The 21,728-nt window shown below is 31.8% G+C and overlaps 1 protein-coding gene across 15 annotated transcripts in view; it reads right to left on the bottom strand.

The window, feature by feature from the left end:
• Window positions 1-15,906, bottom strand: part of tko (30S ribosomal protein S12 technical knockout) — a 74,143-nt gene extending 58,237 nt beyond the window's left edge. For 5 of the 15 annotated variants that reach the window (XM_085815521.1, XM_085815517.1, XM_085815513.1 and 2 more), the window contains exon 1: window positions 15,751-15,906. The gene's annotated coding sequence lies outside the window, so the exon portion shown is untranslated. Of the gene's footprint in view, window positions 1-1,563; window positions 2,120-2,156; window positions 2,176-2,808; window positions 3,122-15,750 lie in introns of those variants that run through there. The other 10 variants (XM_085815516.1, XM_085815522.1, XM_085815520.1 and 7 more) reach the window with 10 other exon arrangements.
• Window positions 15,907-21,728: the final 5,822 nt, after the last annotated feature.

Genomic DNA, 21,728 nt, shown 5'->3' on the forward strand with positions numbered 1-21,728 from the left:
CCAGTCAAACTACAGATATTATGGAAATAGATCCATATACCGAACAAGAAAATGCTAACAGCTTACAATCTACAAATACTTTTCTCAACTCTTTTTCTGATACTGTTGTAAACAGCCATGGAGACACATTCAATTCATCATGCATATCAACAACAGAGAAATCAGTATCTTCAGAAAATCATATCAAAATTTCGAAGTGAAATGGATCGCCTAGCCAACCTCATGGAAAACAACCCTGATACTGGTATTTTAAATTTGACAGAAAAATTTTTGCATAAAACTAAAAATATTTGTACAACATCAGATTTATATCATTTTTTTTTACCAATACTCAAAAAACAAATCAACTTTTCGTTTTGGCCGAAAAATTAAAGTGCAGCCAACTTCAATAGCTCGATGAAAAGCTTCATCATCAAGAGGCAGTTTAACTGTTCGTGCTGGAAGACCTCGAACAGGCATTAGCATAAAATCAAAATGACCACGATGTCTTATACAAAATATTTTACAAAATCATCCAAATGCTATAAGCCATGGAGAAGGTCACTAGCATATTTTAGTTGAATTAGTTATGGTATTGAATGTATTTACTTTTTTTATATTTATATTGTTGTATTTACTTTAAATTGATAGAAATAAAATAAGAATATATTTAATTTCAGAAATTATATATATGTGCCTAATTAAACAATAAATGATTTTATTTTGAAAGACACAGTTTTAATTATGCAAAACTTATAAACTGAAGATTTTTCTGTCATGCAAAACATTATCTAACACTATATCATATTTTACAAGGTATAGGCAACTTATAACAAACAAAAGAAAATTTGAATAAAAATATGTTCATATTTAATGACTAAGGCCACAATAGGCAATTGAAACTAACTTTGAGCACCTGGCAGCAAAATATGAACTATATGTTCAGATTTTGTAACTTTAGTAAAACAATTATACCCATTTTTTCAAAACATTCATTATAATACTGAAGGTTTAATTAATTTTCAGTGTTATAGGTAACAAATTATATTGCAGTTTAAAAATTTCTGCTGTAATGATATATTAATCTCACAGTATTGCATAAAGTGAAAACTATATTGTATTTCAAAGATTTCTATGTATGGTAAATGTTATTGTCATACATTAATTTCCATTCTAATGCATAAATTTCTACATACAACTATGTAGTGTACCAAATACATTTTAATCTGATAAAATCAACATTTGCAGAAGTTCTTACTCTGCAAATGTTATTTATAAACACAAAAAACTGATTTGTCTTGCAATATATATGTGATATTTTAGAAACATTAGATGAAGAAACCAAATATGCAGCTAGCTTTTAGGAAAGTAGCAATCATGATAACCGAGCTGAGTATAGGAAAAGTGATGTTGTCTGTTTGAAGCAGCAGAAAAATCAATCAAAATGGAAACTTTTTTTTTAATATTTGATTATTTTTCTCTTCAGAAATATCATATTGAATAGCACAGCATAGTGGAGTAAAAATGTGCAATCCCACAATTTTAAATATGAAGTTACTAGTAAATAATAAAATAGTTTACTACCTCTATACATTTTATTCTTTCATGACAAGCTATACTTTTAGTTTGAACTAATTAGTTCAAAATGCTCCAACATATTTTGGTGTTAACAGGCAGCAGCCAAACTATTCATGCTGTTTGGCAAGGAAGTATATTTTCAACATCAGCAGGTATTTAGATTATTTTCAGCAACACAGGTATTTAGATTTTTAATGCACATTATTTGGCACTCGCATCAAACAGATTACTGTTCTCTACAGTTAATCGCTGCCTCCATATAAACACTGCTACGAACGCAAGTGACTTTTCTATAGCAAAGTCCACTTCTTAATTTTAACACTTTCATGGCAGGTTTGTTGACGTTACATATACATGGTATATCTTCCATAATGTACAATGTTGTTGCATAAGAACTGGCAGTCTCATGATTTTCTGTCAGAGACATGATTTTCTGTCAGAGACTTATCTGAAATTATTAAATTATTTTGGGGGGAAGTGTAGAATCACCCACTGCTTGGCGCGTTTTTAAGAATTGCACATACTCAGTATCCATGTACACATCGTCCTATCTTCACTTAAAAAATAAAGAAAATTGACAAAAATCCAATTCTTCTTACTCTTGTAAAAAGCGCCAAACAAACACCAATCACACAAGTGGGCGATTATGCACTTTAGCCTATTTTTGCTTCATTTCTTGGCAGATCTAGTAAATACATCATGTAAAATACATTAAAAACTAAATTTATAAATAAATAAATAATAATTACAATAAAACAATGATATAAACAATGTCCTCAGAACTTTACATGGGGAAAAAATTACCCCTTTTCCTAAGTTATGAAATGGATTCCTTTAAGTACAAATATTCATGTGAAATATTACTTAACTAGTGGTAAATAAGATGTAAGAAACGTGATAAACATCTGAGCTCAAATGCTTTCTTTACATAAAATTATGCATATGAGAATAATATTTAAACCAATTATACTTGTATATGTACATAGAAGTCAGCACGTTTCATTGCAGTCTATATGAAAATAATGTTCTATAATAATAGCCAATAGAGTTTTAATTGAAGTGAACGTTCCAAATTTGCGCATTTGTATACATTTAGTGTGTTAAATTTCACATTTAATAACTGCTCACTCTTAAATGTACTCTCTGCACAAGAAATATTCATCAAACAGGATGAATTTATCTTATTCATATATAACTTTTAATGTTAACAATGGATATAATCATATCCACAATAAATTTTCTGAATCTTACACTTTCAAAATCAACAGAATGCAAGCACTGAGATACGAAAATACCAGATTTCTTGTAACACTTCCAATCCTTCTCAGCTCAATGAACAAAAAATATACACTTGAATTCTCTTAATCCACAGCTGTTAGTAAAATGTATAATACTCGAGGCTAATTGTAGCTTGAGTGATTTTCTCGATGTAAAGAGCGATAATATGCCGTGAACAGCAATCCAAATATCAACGCGTGATAAAAATCGCGAAAATGAAACGTCAGCGATTAATTAAACTCCTAAAACTAAATCACTCCGAGATTTTCTACTACTGCGACATACGTTTATAACTGCGCAACAAACAAAAATTGAAACGTAAACAACATGCGCTGATATGCACAGTTTTAAAGATTTAGCGTCACAAGACCAGCAGAAGCTCATTGGTCCATTTTCGAAACCCCTACCCTGGTGGCTGCGTTGATGTGCACTTGTGAAATATGCTTCCGGGAGTATGATTCACCATCTGACATTCCATATTAGGAAGAAAAGTTGTTTATTTAGTTTCGGCTTTGGTACCGGGAAAAATAGCGCGTTCATTTAAAAAAAAAAAAAAAAAAAAAAAGAGCACTAAAAGCAAAAAATAAGCACTAAAAACAAAAAAATAAGGGCTTTAAAGAAAAAGTAAGCACCTATAAGAGCCTTTATATTTTATTTTCAAATATAAGGACTTATAAGCACTTATAAGGAACCTTGTTTCATCATGAACTACGAACCCTGTTTCATCATGAAGCTGCCAAACCGATGAGCATTACATTAAAAGCAATTAAGGAAAATGTCGAAAAAGGAACTATAATATATTCCGATTCTGGTGTTCCAGCTTGACAAGAAACTGTCCTCTGCCGATGTTCCAGCTTGATTAGAAACTTTTCTCTGCCTCGGAATGACAACAGTGAGAACTTGGCTTTCGATTCGTTTGATGTAGTTCGAACACTGCTCACGAGATGTAACATCAGATTTGATTCTAGATTAGATTAATTTGTTTAGTATTTAATCAACCCTTTTAAAACTAGATTGAGTATTTTGATAATAGAATCATTACTGAACCACCACTTATAGAAAATTAGATGTGGCATTTAGATTCATAGATGCGTAGGCAGCGCCATTCGTCTATTCGATTAGTGTACAATAGTGGGTACACGTGGAAATCATACAGCACTGAAAAACTGGAAGAGGAAAGTTTAAAAACATCATAAAAATATTTTAAAGTCAACTACAAATAAAATTTTCAGCTAATCTTTGAAATATGGTAACAGGTAGTTTGCCGACATTTTGGTAAGGCGATAAAGGTTACTTTAGCAGTGTCCATGGATAAAGTCCAGAGTGTGCGCAATGCCATTTTTGTGCAATTCTGTGATGTTTTTTTAAGTGAAAATAGGTCGATGTGTACATGGATACCGTGAATGTGGCAAGTAGTTTGCGATTCTGCACTTTCTCCCAATTTCGCACCTAATCTTCGTCATGATTAAGCACTTTTCCATAAAAGTTCTAGCAGAAGCGTAATTCGGCTAGCCGATTGTTGAAAAAAAAATGTTGGGGGGAAAAAAAACATGCCTTTACTTTGTGAAAACAAAACGGCATCCAAACAAAAACTAGCAGGTTGCTGTAGCAGAGTTGGTCGCCAAATTTTCGCCAAAAAATCACCGAGTTACCATAATCCAAAGATTAACCCAATTTTCTTGATCAGGAATTTGGAATGCATGGGCATACCTGCCAACCTCTAAAAATAAAAATTTAGAAGATTTCTCCAAAATTCAGAAGAACACGAAGAATTAATATCATACTTTGATATTGAAAAAATAACAATTTATACAAATAGAAAAAAGAAAATTATAATTACATTAGTAAATCTCAGTTAAGTAGTAACTAAAAAATTTATTACGAAACATAAAACAAAAACTTAATGTTAAACAAAAAAATTATTGCAATGAATTTTTTGGCTTTAGCCAAAAATTCTTTGGAAAATTCCTGTCATAACAATTAGTTTCCTCATAACATTTAGCAATTAAAATGTTTTCTAGAGTTTTGGTGAAATTGAAGAACGAAACAGTTTTGTTTTTCTTTACAACACTGAAGACTCTCTTCGCACTCAGCATTACTGTGTGGAATTACGAGAATAGCACAAAAACTCTTGCTAGTCTATCCTATTTTGGTGTTCCATGAACTCTTTTTAAGGCACCAACGAGGACATCAAGTCTATCTTCTCCAGAACTGGCAAAGTCTTCAAACTGTGCAGCAGAAAATTGGTTCTGTAATTCATCTAAAGCATCATTATGGCATTTTCTTTAATTGTTAACAAAAATGGAAATTTATCAATAAAAAAACGAATCTTTTCAAAAGATGAATTTTCAATTTGTCAAAAGATGAAACATCCATCTGAAAAGTTGACCGCATGATCGGCAGCGCTTAGCGGCATATTGTGTTCGATGAGGAATGCAGTAAACACACACTCTGCCAAAATGACATCGGCATCCGAATTCGTAGCCGAATTTGAAAAAACATCGTCCACTTTCTTTGACGTTGTCGAAGCCGAAGCATTAACTTCATGATTTTTAGACTTAACATGCTTCACAATGTCGCTTCTTCCACCGTGACTTATTATGAAGGCGCACACGTTGCAAAAATGCATAGTTATTTCCTTTGAAGGATTCTTTAATTGTTGGAAATTCGGCTTTGTAGGCAGGCCGAAACTATTGAGAATACGGATTTTTTGAACTCATTTCGTAACAACGACGTATTAAGAAAATTCGTAGCACGTGCAATCAAAAAAAAAAAAAAAAAAAAAAAAAAACAGAATCCGACAATCCACGCTTGCTCAGTCCGAGCTGAGTAATTCCCTTGCTGTTGAAGCGAACGCGAAAAAAATAATCTGGCGCCCACAAAGAAAAGTGTGGGAGAAACAAGTTCAGCGCATTGTATTGGCTGGTTAAGCGGCGAGTTGGGAGAAACCGCAGGTTACTGGATTCGAAGTAGTCGGTAAAACATGATGCAATTGGCGAAAATCGCTGAATTGGCGAAAAATTCTAAAATTTCGACCAAAAATCACTAAAAACACTTGAAAAAGGAAAAAATCGTAAAAAATGGATTACGATCGTAAAATCGTAAAGACAAACGCATTTTCGTAAAAATTACGAAAAATTCGTAAAAGTTGGCAGGTATGCATGGGGTAACGCCAAATGGCAAAATAAGAAACAGAGGAACGGCACGTCATCATCTGGAAAGTAAAAAAGTATGAGAACTAACATTTGTTAATATTTTTATGTGTATACCATGTGTTGTTGCCAATAAAGTCTGCTTGGCGAGATCTGCACCATTATTAAAATTTTTTTATGTGCATACCATGCGTTGTCATCAATAAAGTCTGCTTGGCAAGTTTTGCACCATTACTAAAAATTTTTTATGTATATACTGTGTGCTGTCAACAATAAAGTCTTGGAGAGATCTGCCCCGGCAAAATGGAAAAGTAGCTTTTCAATTAATAAGAAATCCAAACTCTAATAAATAGCCTTGAATTATTAAAAACAAATATAAATTTTATTCTATCAACTTAATTACTTGGTAAAAGCATATATTTCCAGGCACTCCTTAGCAAAAATTGGTGGTACATGTCGACCTATTTTCACTTAAAAAAAAAAGTCACAGAATTGCAAAAACTTGGCTTTGCGCACTCCCTTGACTTTGTACACATTGATATATTTTCACTTTAAAAGTCAAAGGAGCACCCAATTATAGGTAAAAGTATATTTACGGAACATTCAGCTATTCAGGTTACCATAAATGAAATAACAACTTTGCGATAGTACAGGAGGTACCCTCGTGACCTTCGAGAGGGAGAAGGCCATGACACTTAATAACATGGCGGAGCTTTCCGTCCGATGTTATCATCGGAAAGTCGTCTGAATTTTTTAATTTTTGTTGGAAATATAACTTTATTATGTTGCTTAGTTAATTAAAATAGCTGAAAGAAAGGAGGCTTTATATACATACACACTTTTTAAGCTTTTTACAGATATTTTAATTAACTTTGTACATAAATATAATTGCAAGAACAAAAACACAAACGAACATTTTACAAAAATTTAAAGGCTGATTGAAAATTACTACTGTCATGATAAATTGGGAAAGGGTTCTTAAGATAATAATTAATATTTTACCTAGGCTCAAGTATTAAATTATTCGCATTTCAGAGAAAAATATATAACCATCAACTTCTATATCTCCAGCGTATGTAAAGGAAATACTTTGACATATTTAGTGTATGTGGCAATATTTTAAAAAACACATAAACTATGCAGTGTTTGAAAGTTACTAGAAAAAAGTAACAGAACTACTACTTTCATTTAATAAAAAATCATTTAATGTTTTTTAAATAGCAAGCTGTTAAAAGTACAATAATTAGTAGCAATGCTGATGATTTTTAACATCATTTCTTTCGATCATACGTAAATATATTTATATACACTAAATTTAGACAATGGCAGATTCTCACGGTCATTTTATACATTTTTTCAAATCTATAACATTACTTCCCCTCAGATACTGCGCAGAAATGATTTTAATAATATACATAATAGTAAGAACTGCACATTTAAATCTGCTCTTCATTAAATAGCACACAACAAAAAGTTTTTCCCCACTTATCTTGAATTTTTTTGCTATCACAAGCATGTACAAAAATTAACAATGAAAATGGAATGTATTCAAATGTAATAATTAAAAAACATAATTTGCAACATTCGTATTCATACCAAGAGATATACTACAAATTCCAAGAGAAAAATAACAGAACTGCAATTTGCAGTTAATGTAAAATTTCATCTTTTTAAAAATTATATGATTAAAAATGCAATAATTATGGATTATAATATTTAGTAGTAATGCTGATGTTTCTCAGCACCATTTCTTTCAATCATATACATATTTTTAGCTTCTAAATTTTAGGATAATGGGAATTATGATTATCATGTATATGCTTTTTATTGCCAGTTGTATATGTTGTTTGTTAGGTTATTTCATTTCAAATATGAATGTTGGAAGGCTTTTTTGTTATAAGATTTAGGTATGTTTCTTGTATGAATATTTTTATCACATTTATTAGCTAATTTATATAGCATTTCATTTACATACGCTGGAGATATAGAAGTTGATGGTTATATATTTTGCTCTGAAACGCGAATAAATTAATACTTGAGCTTAGGTAAAATATTAATTATTATCTTAGGAACCTCTTCCCAATTTATTGTGACAGTGGTAATTTTCAATCAGCGTTTAAATTTTTGTAAAATGTTCGTTTGTTTTTCGGTTCTTTCAATTGTATTTATGCACATTAGTTAATTAAAATATCTGTAAAAAGCTTAAAAGGTGTGGCTTAAAAAAAAAGCTTAAAAATGTATATAAAGCCTCCTTTCTTTCGGCTATTTTAATTAACTAAGCAACATGATAAAGTTATATTTCCGACGAAAATTTAAAAATTCAGACGATTTTCCGATGATAACGTCGGACGGAAAGCTCCGCCATGTTTATTAAGTGTCATAGCCTTCTCCCTCTTGAAGGTCACGGTACCCTTCAGTCTACTCTAACCAATTACTTAAATCCAATAAAAATGTAATGACTTTTAATTAAACATACTTTTCGGTGATTCCAGATCATCAGTTTAAATCTGGTAAGATGGCATGCAGAAATTATCAAATTAAAAATATTAAACCGTAATTCATGAAATAAAGAGCAATTATGATCTAAAGGATATCAAAATTTACAAAAAAAAAAAGCTTAATATTTATTTGTTTACTTTATTAAACATTTCTTTCAACACGCGCATGCGTAAAGCATACATTACGCATAGTCGAAATTAGAAAATTGCAACCAGAAAACTATTTGATGTGTATTCGTGATATTTATAATGACGAGGAATTTGATTTAAATCATATCAAAGACGGAGTACATCGGGATGAAATACTACGTTTAGTAAGGAATTATAAGGCAAATAAAATAAAAACATCTGCCCTGAAGATAAGGATAGTGCTGACAGATCAACTTGCAGTTCATTGTGTGCCGTGACATCCCCTCCCCCTCCCGCACAGCAGCATGAAATTGATAAACATATTTCAGAATGGTTAGAGAATTAAAGGATATGCCTTTATCCATTTTTTTGCAGCAATTCCACATTTTGTTTGACAGACAACGAAACATGCTTTCGCTTTGTAGATCCTTTGGTAGCTCCAAAATCGGAAATTCTTTTTGACATAATTGAAAGTTCAAGCTTACTTTTATAAAATTGCTCTAAGAGTCTGCAAAAAATAATAAGCCAAATTCAATTAGAAGATTAAGGAACAATGCAACCTGCAACATTAACTGAAATAGTTTGTGTGTGTGTGTGTGATTATGGCAAAGCCTCGAGGGCTATCTGCCTAAGGGAAGGGATGCCTTCGTGGAGGACTTTTTAAGGGGAACTGGCTCGTATACACGTTACACATGGGGAAAAACACAAAAACGCCCATGCAGCCAGCCCGTTCGCAGGATTCGAACCTTGGACCGAACTACCAGTGTTCAGTGGCTTTAGTGCTCGTCCGCTGGTAGGCCTTAACTGAAATAGATAATTAGATAATTTTAGCTTAGCTTATATCGTCCGTTATACATTAAATGCGCATGCGTAAACGTATTATGCGCATGCGTAGACGCATATGCGCATGCATAAACTTATCATGCGCAGAAAGTTTGTAGCTTTGAGGTCCGGCTTATAGATCATTCTGGATTATGGACATCCGGATTAAAGACTTTTGACTGCATATGAATTTGGCTTCTGTTTTTAAAAAAAGGGGATCCTTTTTGATTATCTTCTGCACCCCCACTGAAAGATGTGAAAAGTACTCGAAGACAAAATAGTATGTCTCCAAAATAGTTATGAAGCAACCCATCATATTACTAAAAAGTATCAATGTGGCAACTCAGGTATATCTTTGGTACATGCTTGTTTTGGCCAATGCATAATACCAAAGTCGGAACTACTTTGATACACCCCTCCCCAAATCGGAAATGTGGCGCCTTTTTTTTTCTCGCCAAGATGGATTCTCGCTAAATACAAATAATTAATACATAAAAAATATGGAATGATTAAATACAAAAAAAAAAGAATACCCAAAAAATACAATGAATACATAAAAAATACAAATAAATGACACTGAATAACATATTATATACAATTTACATAAAAATTTTAACAAATACAACTGAAAATAACGTATTAGCAATCTAATAAAAAGAATTATTTATACAGAAATTTTGAATTCCTCCTGATTTACCGCAGCAGCAATTTCAATAAATTTATTGAAACAATCAACATTAGCCGCTAAACATGATTTACGAAACGTACATCGCAAGGTAAAATTTATAATCTGCCTTGCAATTGTACGTAGGCAAAGAAACTGTAACATGCCTCCATGTACTTTCAATTGTATTTGCATGAGACCCGGAATCGGGGTCTACAAATGTTAAAGAATGATTTACCTTTAAATGCTCAAAACCCTCATCCGTCAAACAATCATAACTTTTCTAACAATCAGAATAAACAGATGTACCTGGCTTAATCCATTCCTTAATTACCGACAACAACGTCTCCTGAGACCTATCATGCACAGCAACTAAAAAAACCTTACCTGATCCCCTTTCAACACCACCAAAAACCCACTGACCTTCAACACTATGACCCCTATTATACTTCCTTTTGTCAAACTTCGACTCATCTATTTCCACAACACCACCTACCTTCTCAGAATTCTCAACATAATTCAAAATGGTCTCGTTAATGAATTGCCTCCAATCTGCTAAAGTAGTACTAGAGAAACCATACTCCTCTGCAATCCTACCTGTCTTAGTGCCTCTCAAAATCTCGTACGTGATCAACAAAACCTCAAACAACTTAAGCTTAGACTTTGAAAACCAAGAATTATGCCTTATTGACATTTCAGTGTTGCACTGATTACCACCTACCATTTGCGACAAACATACACAAAACCATCCGAATACGACTTCTTCAACTTCTGTTTCATACCAGACCCATATTTCTTACACACTGCAGCCTTCAACAATCCAACCTCCATCAAAAAATCAATTAACATCTGCATATCCTGAGGCAAATGATGCAAAAATAAACAATTAACAATACCTGGCCTTCCAATTGTCGGCCTACCCAATGAAAATGAAGTACAACTATCAATTTATCCGACTCAAAATTCCCTGAAATTTTCAACAACACTATATACAGTGGCCATATTGACAGCTAAAAAATAAAAATAATTAAAAGAAAAAAAATATAATTGGAAAATACAACCAGATTTGCAGCAAAATACAGCAAGTCAGAAATCCGCTTGATCACTTCACAAAGAAATGGCGGTAAAACATATATGAAATCCAAAAATTGTTGCCACAAAACTTAAAAAAAAAAAAAAAAAAAAAAGGTACAAAATACAAGAAAATACTAAATTTGGCAACAGCAAAAACCTAAAAGCTGAAAAAACCTAAATTGACAACACCAAAATAAGAAACAGCAACCCTAAAAAGTCCATAGGGAGTGCCAGATTTGGCACGTAATTTTTTGGAGGGGGGTACATCAAAGTTGTACCCCAAAGTCAATAGATAACAAGTTTGTGCAACTCTGATGCTTTCTTAAATAAAACCAGATCACTGTACATAAGCAAATAAAAGACAGCCAAAAAGTTTTTTTGAAAAAGGATGTTTTATTACCAATGTTTCTTGCTCTCTTCATTTTACTTACTGATTGCTTTTTTACGGAAATATCAGTGTGGTGCCATATTGAAAATGGCTGTTGCCTTTCATGCATTAGCTAGATAAAGAATTAGGTGCCAACAAGTACATAACTTTTCAATGGCAGCACAAAGAAACAGAAAGTATCAGAAAAACATTTAAAGAAATAATATAAGGTTAACTATAAGTCTTGTTTTTCAAGGTTACAGCTGAAAACATCGTAGCAAAAACATGGAGGAAAAAACGCACGGCGAAAACATTGTAGTAAGAAACACCGTGGAAGAAAAGAAAGCAAAGAGAAAACATCGCAATTCTAAGAAACATTGTGGTACAAAATAATGTTGTCGAAAATACAGTGGTTAAAAAACTTCGCAGCTTAAAAACATCATCGTCGAAAATATCGTGCTAAAAATAAAGCACCTACAAACCATCGCAGATATGCGTTTACCTCATACAGTCACTCATCTTCCTTTTTGTATTCTTTTTTAAACGATATTTTTCATAAAAAATTACCGGTAAAGTGTTATAAAAAGTTTATTCATGAATGATCTTTATTAGTTAAAATAAGTTAAGGAAGTTTAAAAATTCCTTTTACGTCCTTTAAGTTGCATTAGTTTTCTACTCATTTTCAGTTTTTTAATACTAGGGTCTCCTCCTTATATTTTCAGCAAAAATTTATTAGTTAAATAAAAAAGAAAAAAAAAAAAAAAAAAAAATCTGAAACATTTCAGATTTTTTTTTTTAAAGATTTTAAATTACGTCCAAAGGGGCGTTTTTTTAACGTTTTGAGTGTTACCTTTATTTATTAAATATCATGTTCTTTGCACTTAAACCATAAAATTCAGTTCAAGAGCAATATCACAAAATAATGTTAAATTAAGCATATCTTTAGAATTTCCGATATACACAGTCTCGCGAGCTGGAGATAAAAGTATTTTTTTTTCTATATAACGTTGCCATTTCTCGCTTTTAAAGCATTGAGTTTGTAAATCAAAAATTCGTTAAAGTTTTACAAAATATAAAATCTATAATAAAACAAATTCCAAATTTGGGATTTCAGATGCCCATATTCGCAGTAGGATTTCGTCATTCAAAATTCGATGGCTCTATCTACCATTGTTTTATCACAATGCGAGAAATAGACAATCATTTATGCAGATTTTTCATTATTTAATTTCTTCAAATATTATGCAGGACTCTAACATTTTGTGGCAACAGTTTGAAAAGTGAACCGACGTTTACGAGTCCGACGCAAAATCGCAAAACGAAAACAATAGTCCTTCAGGGACAAAGCCCCTTTGGACTAAAAAATACAAAATGCAAAAGTAAAAATATTCCTCTTTCCTTCTTACGCTCCCATATCATTAGCCAAATACGCATTTACGACTTTTAATGCCTAAAAAATGCATGTCTGCGATAAATAATAGTCACGCTATGATTTTCAGGTGCTTTATTTTTTACGATATTTTTAAACTGCGAAGTTTTTTAACCACTTTACTTTCGTCCATGTTTACAACAATTATATATTTTTTTTTTTTTACTTTTTTTCTCTCATGAAATTTTATACGACAATGCTTTCGCCTTGCTGTGTTTTCATCCACAATGTTTTTGCCACGATTTCGGCGGATAGCGATTTTACAGGCTTTACCTATCATATTACTTTTAACAAATGCTTACAGAGCATCACACTTTTCCAGCAATATATATCCTCTAGCTGCATCTCACATCATCAACGTGCACAAATGAAGCAGCAATGCCAGAGAATTTGCATAATACTGTCTATCCCTAATTCACTTATACTCCATATAAATTGTTGCATTGTTTCTAGTCTTCAAAAGAGAACCTACACATATCACTAACTTATTAAAAGATATACTACTATTACAAGAATCTAGTTCAAAAAAGACAGCTACAGTTACTAATTTCAAAACTATCCATTTTCTTGATAAAATTTACTTTTATTTTTTATGTTGCTATTAGACGCTGCATTATCAGAAGTTTCAAAATCATATATTGAGAAAGAGACAGAGGGGAAAAATATGCAAGAAATAGAAAAATGGAAGTAAAAAGGTACATTTTCTATTCAAGGAAATGAATCTTCTCGTTTATTAACTCGAAAAACTTGCTATCATTTCAAAATGGATGACAGTAATATTTTTCTTAGTAAGTCATTTATTCAAAGGTAGACTGAATGAAAATTCACAGTCTACCGGGGAAATGATAATTTCAGAATAGATATGAGTAAGGCAGATTTTATTTTAATCAGTATACATTTACATTACAAGCACTACATGAGTCTATGTCTCTTTAAGGATCTTGTGAACACAAACAGTACTTAAAAAAAAAGAAAGTTACAAGCTACTACATAGATATGCATGCTACACAGATACAGTGTCTCACAAGAGTGATGGGACACTTGTGCTTTACGAAAGGAAACTGTAGTAAAATAAATTTAAAAAACGTGTAAAATTTTTTTGTGGGTGTATTTCATACTTAAATTTAGTAGCAATTATTACATAACATACTTTTTCTCAAAATACTAAAATAGTAATTTAATAAAAATACAATTGTTTAGAACGGAACAAAAAATGGCTCACATAAGTGATGGAACACTTACTTTTCCATCAAATATTTATCCAAAAATTTTACTTCTTAAAATGTTTTAATATTTTGTTGGATTTCCTTTTACTTTTAAAACGTGATTTAATCTTCTTGGGATGGATTCGACTAATTTTTTTGCGATTTCTGGAGTGATTTTTACTCCATTCTTCTTGAAGCAATGATTTTAATTGTTGTTTTGAAGAAATGGTGTGTTTGCGAATTCTTGCCAAATATTCTCTATGGGATTTAAGTCTGGAGATTGTGGTGGTGTTTTTATTATTTCAGGACAGTTATACAGCAGCCAGAGTCTAACGTTCAAAGCAGTGTGCTTGGGGTCATTGTCCTGGTAGAATTTAAAATCGTTATAAAGGGTCAATTTTCGTGCTGAAGATTTCAAATTTTGATTTAAAATATCAATATACTTGTATTGATCCATTATACTGTCAATAAAAACAAGATTACCAACTCCAGCGGACGACATCCACCCCCATACCATAACTCCTCCTTTACCATGTTTTACTGTTGGCACCAAGTTCTGTTTGTGAAATTCTTTCCTGGGTTTTCTCTACACCAAGATTTTATCCTCAGAACAAAATATATTAAATTTAATCTCATCAGCAAATATAACTTCATTCCAGTAATCAGAGTTCTTATTTATGTTGGATTTTGCGAAAGCCAGTCTGAGTTTTCTATTCTTTTCACTTACGAAGAATTTTTTCCTGGCTGCTCTACTGTGATATTCAGCAGATCGAATTACTCTTCTAATAGTCTCAGGATTAACAATTATTCCATACAATGCTTGTAAATCAGCAGCAACTTTAGGAGCACTCTTTCTTCGATTTTTTTTTTAATATTTTGAACAATAATTCGCTTTATTCCATTGGATAGCTCTGATGGTCGGCCAGGTCTTCTTTTATCCTGAATCATATGATTCTTTTTATATCGTTTAATGATACTGAAAACTGTTTCAGCAGTTTCTCTAATAGATTTTTCACGTTCAATATGCAAATTAATAAATAATTTTCGAATTTCAGGCAAAGTTTCTTTTCGTTTAGCATTCATGGCTGCACAGAGGTAAAACACACAAAAATTCCAAAACAAACTGGAGAGAAAGACTGCAAACGATTTTATAAATTATTGCTAATTGCTTTTGAGTAAAAATAAAAACCCCAAAAAATATTTTTATTGTAGTACGTAGTAGCATCTAATGGTGTCCCATCACTTATGTGAGCCATTTTTTGCTCCGTTCTAAATAATTGTATTTATATTAAATTATTATTTTAATATTTTGAGAAAATGTATATTATGTAATAATTGTTACTAAATTTAAGTATGAAACATACCCACAAAAAATTTTTACATGTTTTTTTAATTTATTTTATTACAGTTTCCTTTTGTAAAGCACAAGTGTCCCATCACTTTTGTGAGACACTGTATGCAACAAAACGAAATGCAACACATAGGCGTATCATTAACCAGAATCTATCTTCTAATTGTTTATGCGTACTATTCCACTAAACCAAGTCATTTTAAATAACATGCTGTTATACATACTTTGGGATGCCTTAATAACTTCACGGTATATATTTACCGCTTTAGCAATCTTGCTTTTAAGCAAAAAAAAGGAAATAAGACCTTTCGCGACTCCTCAAGTCCGCAAGGCTTGGTTTACAGATCGTCAACTAGAGCTGGAGCAAACCGCATGTATTCGTTACTGAGTAACGGGTACATCGGTTGACTCGAAGTACCGATTCGATACTCACAAATTCATTTCGTTACTCGCATCTGTTCGTTACTCGCATCTGTCGTACGATGCGGTTTGTTCGAGTACGAACGATGCGGTTGTTATGCGAATACGAATGATGCGATTTCTATGCGAATACGAATGATGCGGTTTCTATGCGAATGCGAATGATGCGGTTGCGTTACAATGTGCTCATATTTTTCATAGATAATTTTGAATTTTTTTGGGCATCGGGCAAATTCTTGTTTACATTATGTGTTTTAATTGAAATACTATTTAGTTTAGTTGTTGATATTTAAGAAGATGAGCAATTTTGATAGCGGGAAGCGTTATTTTGTATTTGCTTTTGACTATTGCTATTTACGTTTGTAATTTGAAAATTTAGATGATTATTATTATTTTTTTTTTTGAACGTGCCATAGTGAGATTTTATTGATTTGAAATATTTATATACTGCACTTAGGTATTGTTTATATAAGAATATGTAGGTTAATATAGGTTCTTTACTTCCTTGTATCAAATAAAATGGTAATAATTATTGTAATCGAGAAAACTTTGGGTATCATATTTTAACGGAAATATCCGTTTTTGACGATTACGGAATCCATGTGAATTATTTTTTGGGGTGACGTATGTACGTACGAACACAATGAAGGACTCTCTCTTTTTAAAAAAAAAAAAAAAAAAAAAAAAAAAAAAACTTATTGTTAAATGTAATCCCATTTACTCTAAGCTGATACTTATGACTAATGATTATGACTCTAAGTTGATACTTGAAAGGGATTTTTTTCGTGATGTGCAAGTACGTATGTATGCATTTTGCATAACTCAAAAACGATTAGTTGTAGAACGTTGAAATTTTGTATATGGGTCCGTTATAACATCTAGATGTGCACCTCCCTTTTTATTGCAATCGGTAATGCTACCAAACGTAAATATGTATATATATCAAATAAATTATAATTAAATGTAAAGTACATATATATATGTCCTTATAATTAAATTTAAAGTACACACACACACACACACAAACATATATATATATATATATATATATATATATATATATATATATAATAAAAGCTTTGGCTTTTATTTTATTTAATTATCACTAAATAAGTTACTTGACTTTTATTTTCGCAATCATTGGTTGTAGTCAGGACTTAATTTTTAAAATTAGAAGTGCTGGAGCTCTATGGAAGGCCATCAGGAACGATGAATAAATAAATAAATAAATAAAAATAAATAAAATAACTATTACAATAATAAAATAATTAGCAACTAGAATATTAAATGATTATTATTATAATTCAATAAAAATTTAAAGACAAATGAAAATTTAGTTAATTCTTAAATTAATGATGAATAACTAAATAATGAAATAAAATACCAGACATCGTCTTGTTTGGGGGCTGTGGCTAAAATTGCAATTTAAGAACTAAGCCGAGCATTAGCTAAATTTAGGCTTTTGATGAGAAAATAATGTACCGTTTGCCAGAGTATAGATAGAAATTTGGTTATGTAGCCCATTCTTCTAAAACGACTTTTCGTCCATGCCTTCCACCACCAATACTCTTTTTTTTTCCGGTTTCGGTTTATTCGGTTACAGCAAAGCACACTAGGGCTATTGCCCCCACGGGGGAGGGAGGCCTTCGTGGAGGATTTTTTAAAGGGAACTGACTCATATGCAAGTTACACACGGGGAAAACCACGAAAACACCCGTGCAGCTAGCCGTTAGCCGGGAATTGAACCCCGGACCGAACTATTAGTGCTCAGCGACTTTACCGCTCGAGCTCTGGTGGGCTCTTTTTTTCTTTTCATTTGCTGTTTGAAAAACGGGTGTTCACTTTACGATAAAGTAAGCACCTGTTTACTTCAATTAAAATGTGTGAGACGATATGACTCTTCCTACTTTAATCTCACTTAGCTTTTGATTTCTAATATTGATTCAATGTTTTCTGTAGACAAAGTATTCTGATTAGAATAATGGATATCAAATATGTTGAAAAGGTGTGTATCTGAATATAATTAGGTTTTTATAACATAGGGCCCATTTTATTAGTTTCACATAGTTCTAAAGCAATTGACCACAGTATCGCTGTTTTGAAAGAAAGTAAAAATGTGAGAAATGTATAATGAACATTAATATACAAGCTTTATTAAAAGTAGTCAGCCTTTTAAAACGTGACCGTCTATGCTTTTAGATGATTTTTGGAGCTCTGTGCATTTGCTCTGGCATCTTAAAAAAGTGATGTTCAATATCAACGTATGTTTATGTTCTCAAAAATACAGGTTTCTTTCAGAAAGCGACCTCTTAGAAGTCGTCAATAAATGATTCAGTATAGTTATTTTCTAATAGACCATAGAATAAATTTATTTTAACGTCAATTTTAAAATGGCTGCTTGTACTAAGAGTTAAGAGGAATAAGACTCTAATTTTTCTTTCGCAATTAGCTGTCATGCCAGCTGAATTGTTTTCTGCAGAATCTTATTGTGTATAATTGAAATATTTAGCTATGCATTCAACAAATATACAACAAATGGAAGACAAATCATTAAAAAAATTAAAATTTGGAACATTAACAATAATTTTTTTGTTATACATAAAATATTATTAATGAATGATGAATTTATATCATATTATATATAAATCAAAATTTAACTCCTATACCTTTATAATAAATTGGAGAAAAGCTATAAAGTGAATTAATTTTTAAAAACAAAACGAAAATTTAAAAAAAAAAAATTGTCATATACCTAGAATCTAAAATTGACGAATACTGAATTTTACGCCTCATGTGTGTGTTTAATTATGGCAAAGCACACTATGGCTATCTGCCTAAGGGATGGATGCTTTCGTGGAGGACTTTATAAGGGAAACTGGCTTGTATACACGTTACACATGGGGAAAACCACGAAAACACCCATGTAGCCGGATCGTTCGCGGGATTTGAACCTCGGACCGAACTACCAGTGTTCAGCGACTTTACCGCTCGGCCGCTGGTGGGCCGTTTTACGACTCATATAATAATAAATGCATATTCATATTGTAACAGAAATTTTGTTAGAAGTCTAGCATATGTATAGTTATTTGTGATCTTTTAAAACTGTTGTAACATGATGCATATTTATCATTATTGTGAACCAAAACAGTATGCTTTACATCTTTACAAATATACGTGATAGATTTTAATATTTATTTCTGCATATACTTACGTTTCCCAAAGACACGAAAGCAAGTCAAGCAGATTAAGCAGACTTAAGTTCTCTGTTAGCTAGTGTAACATAATTTCGGATTCTATGAGCCTTCCAGAATTATTAGCAAAATAGTGGAAATGTCTTTACAAAGTGTTTTTATAAGCAAACAGCAGATGTACACTGAGCAGTGATCAACTGATATATTTCTTAAATGATTTGGTTTAGTTGATTATGACAAAACACACTGGGGCTATGTGCCTAAGAGGAAAAATGCCTTCGTAGAGCACTTTCTTAGAAAAGCTGGCTCGTATGGTACGTGGTATGCTGGCTCGTATGGTACGTGGTAAGCTGGCTCGTATGGTACGTGGTAAGCTGGCTTGTAAGCTGGTACGGGAAAAAACCACAAAACGCTTATGAAGCCAGCCCGTTTGCCTGAGATCGAACTCAGGTCGGAACTACCAGTGTTCAGCGATTTTACCGCTCGACCGCTGATGAGCCATTTCTTAAATGAATAAAGGTATACTCATAGCATTATGAAATAACATTGATTGAAATATTTAGTGCTTCACTATTATCTCTAATAAAGTAACATAAAAATGTCCTTACCTTTTATAGATTTCTAAATTTCTTTTAAGTTCTTTCTTAATTCGTACTTAACCTATGCATGTGCGAATGTTTTTATCGATTATATTGTTAAGTGTAAAAAGCAAGTTGACATTTATAACATAGCATTCCTTGTCACAACAAATAACAGAATAACAGTTTCAACTAGGAGTTTTTGGAAAGGGGATGAATCGGGGAAATTTCACCCTTTCGTCATTAGCGGTTCTGATGAAGGGAATGGGGAAAGCAGCAAACGAAATAACGAATAACGGACAAATAACGAAAGCTAATCTTTAATGCGGTCTCCCAGTTTCTGTATTTTTATTTGGGAAAGTTTTATGGTCATTATGAAAAAGTGAAAATTTGATATGGATTCCGCATGACTTCCTTCTACGACTATTTAAATTATGCTTATTTTTGCTGCACTTCATTTAAACTTATTTCCTCGAATTATTCTAACTCAATTAAGCGATACCCGAAGGCAAGTTACAAATGGTACCAAACATTGCAAATTTTGAAACTAAATTTCCCGGTCAATCTTTGTCCTACGGGACTCAAACTTCTTGTATTTTTATTTTTTCATAACAAGTATAAAACTTTGCCAGATATAAATATAGAAACCAGAAGACGACATTTAAAGTTAGATTTTATAATTTGTCCAAAATTAATTCTTTTTTAAATTTGATATTGACAAAATATGAATATTTTCGTCATTTAAAATACTTCTGTATTTTTGTTGCACCGTATTGAATTGGCAGATCCTTTGCGGATCTGCCAATTCAATGCGCATGCGTGGTTAATGGTGGTGCAAATACCTTAAGCGGCTAATCGCACGGTCGGTGCTAAATCCCCAAACGCGCAGGGAGTCACGTGACATCCGAACTACGTGTAAAATGATGTCACATCAAAGATACGCCCCTTACGCTCAGTAAATTTCTGCGCATAAATTGAAACATTCTTGTGCAATATGAGTTTCAGTAGTAGAGAAAATTTTTCTGAAAATACTACAAATGCTAACTAAACACATACCAAATATTAACATTTTACCATGTATAGCTTTTCAATATACTCTTGTGTTTATTTTAAATCACTGCGAAATATATGAGATTTCAGTTTTAAATTAATTCAGTTAATATTTGCAATACATTTCATAAAATAATTAATGTTTTGTGCTTTAATTTCATCATTGTATTAGGAAAAAAATCTTGTTTGTTTCTTTATATATTATTCAAATGAATAATTAATGAATTTAAAATTACGAACATTTTGTAAGAAATGTGACAACTTGTATTATTTTATTCTGTATCTGAAAGGAATCTGGTTTAAATATAAATTATTTACATAATCTTTGGATAGAAAAACTATCATGGGTTTAATCCTAGTATCCTGTGCACACGGGATTTGGATACTTTTGGCGAATTTATGATGAGCAGTATAAACGGGACATATACGATGAGTAGTAAATGGGTCATTCAAAGAATATATATAGTTATACATAGTATATACTATGCATATAGTGTATAGTATATACTATGTATATAGTATATAGTATATAATATATATAGATGTTCTTTGGATCATGTTTGGTGTTGGCGATAATTTTCAAAATCGCGCCAAGGCTGCATGCACCGTATACTAGGATGTAACCCTATCTATTTAAACAAAACATCTACTGGAAGATTTTTTTTAAGTTTTTGCATGTTCAGAATTTTTAATGTGTATATAAGTTAGTTCTGAATAGTTTTGAAAAATATATTGCACCCACACTAAATTTAAATAACAAATTTTTATCCTGTGAAATACACTCAAATTTTAATATGAATGAGCCCTTGTGGAGTTGCCAAGGTATTTTCATAGAAAGCTAATATCAATTTAAGGCTTAAAAATGACTTCAAAAATGGATTCCAGGCTTTTCTAGTGTAGATACAAGCCAGTTTCCTCCAGAAAGTCCTTCACAAAGACATCCATCGTTTTAAGTTGATAGCC

Source organism: Stegodyphus dumicola, chromosome 4 (assembly GCF_044657685.1).
Source record: "Stegodyphus dumicola isolate Sdum_Otavi_A_Nest chromosome 4, ASM4465768v1".
Classification (NCBI taxonomy): domain Eukaryota; kingdom Metazoa; phylum Arthropoda; class Arachnida; order Araneae; family Eresidae; genus Stegodyphus; species Stegodyphus dumicola.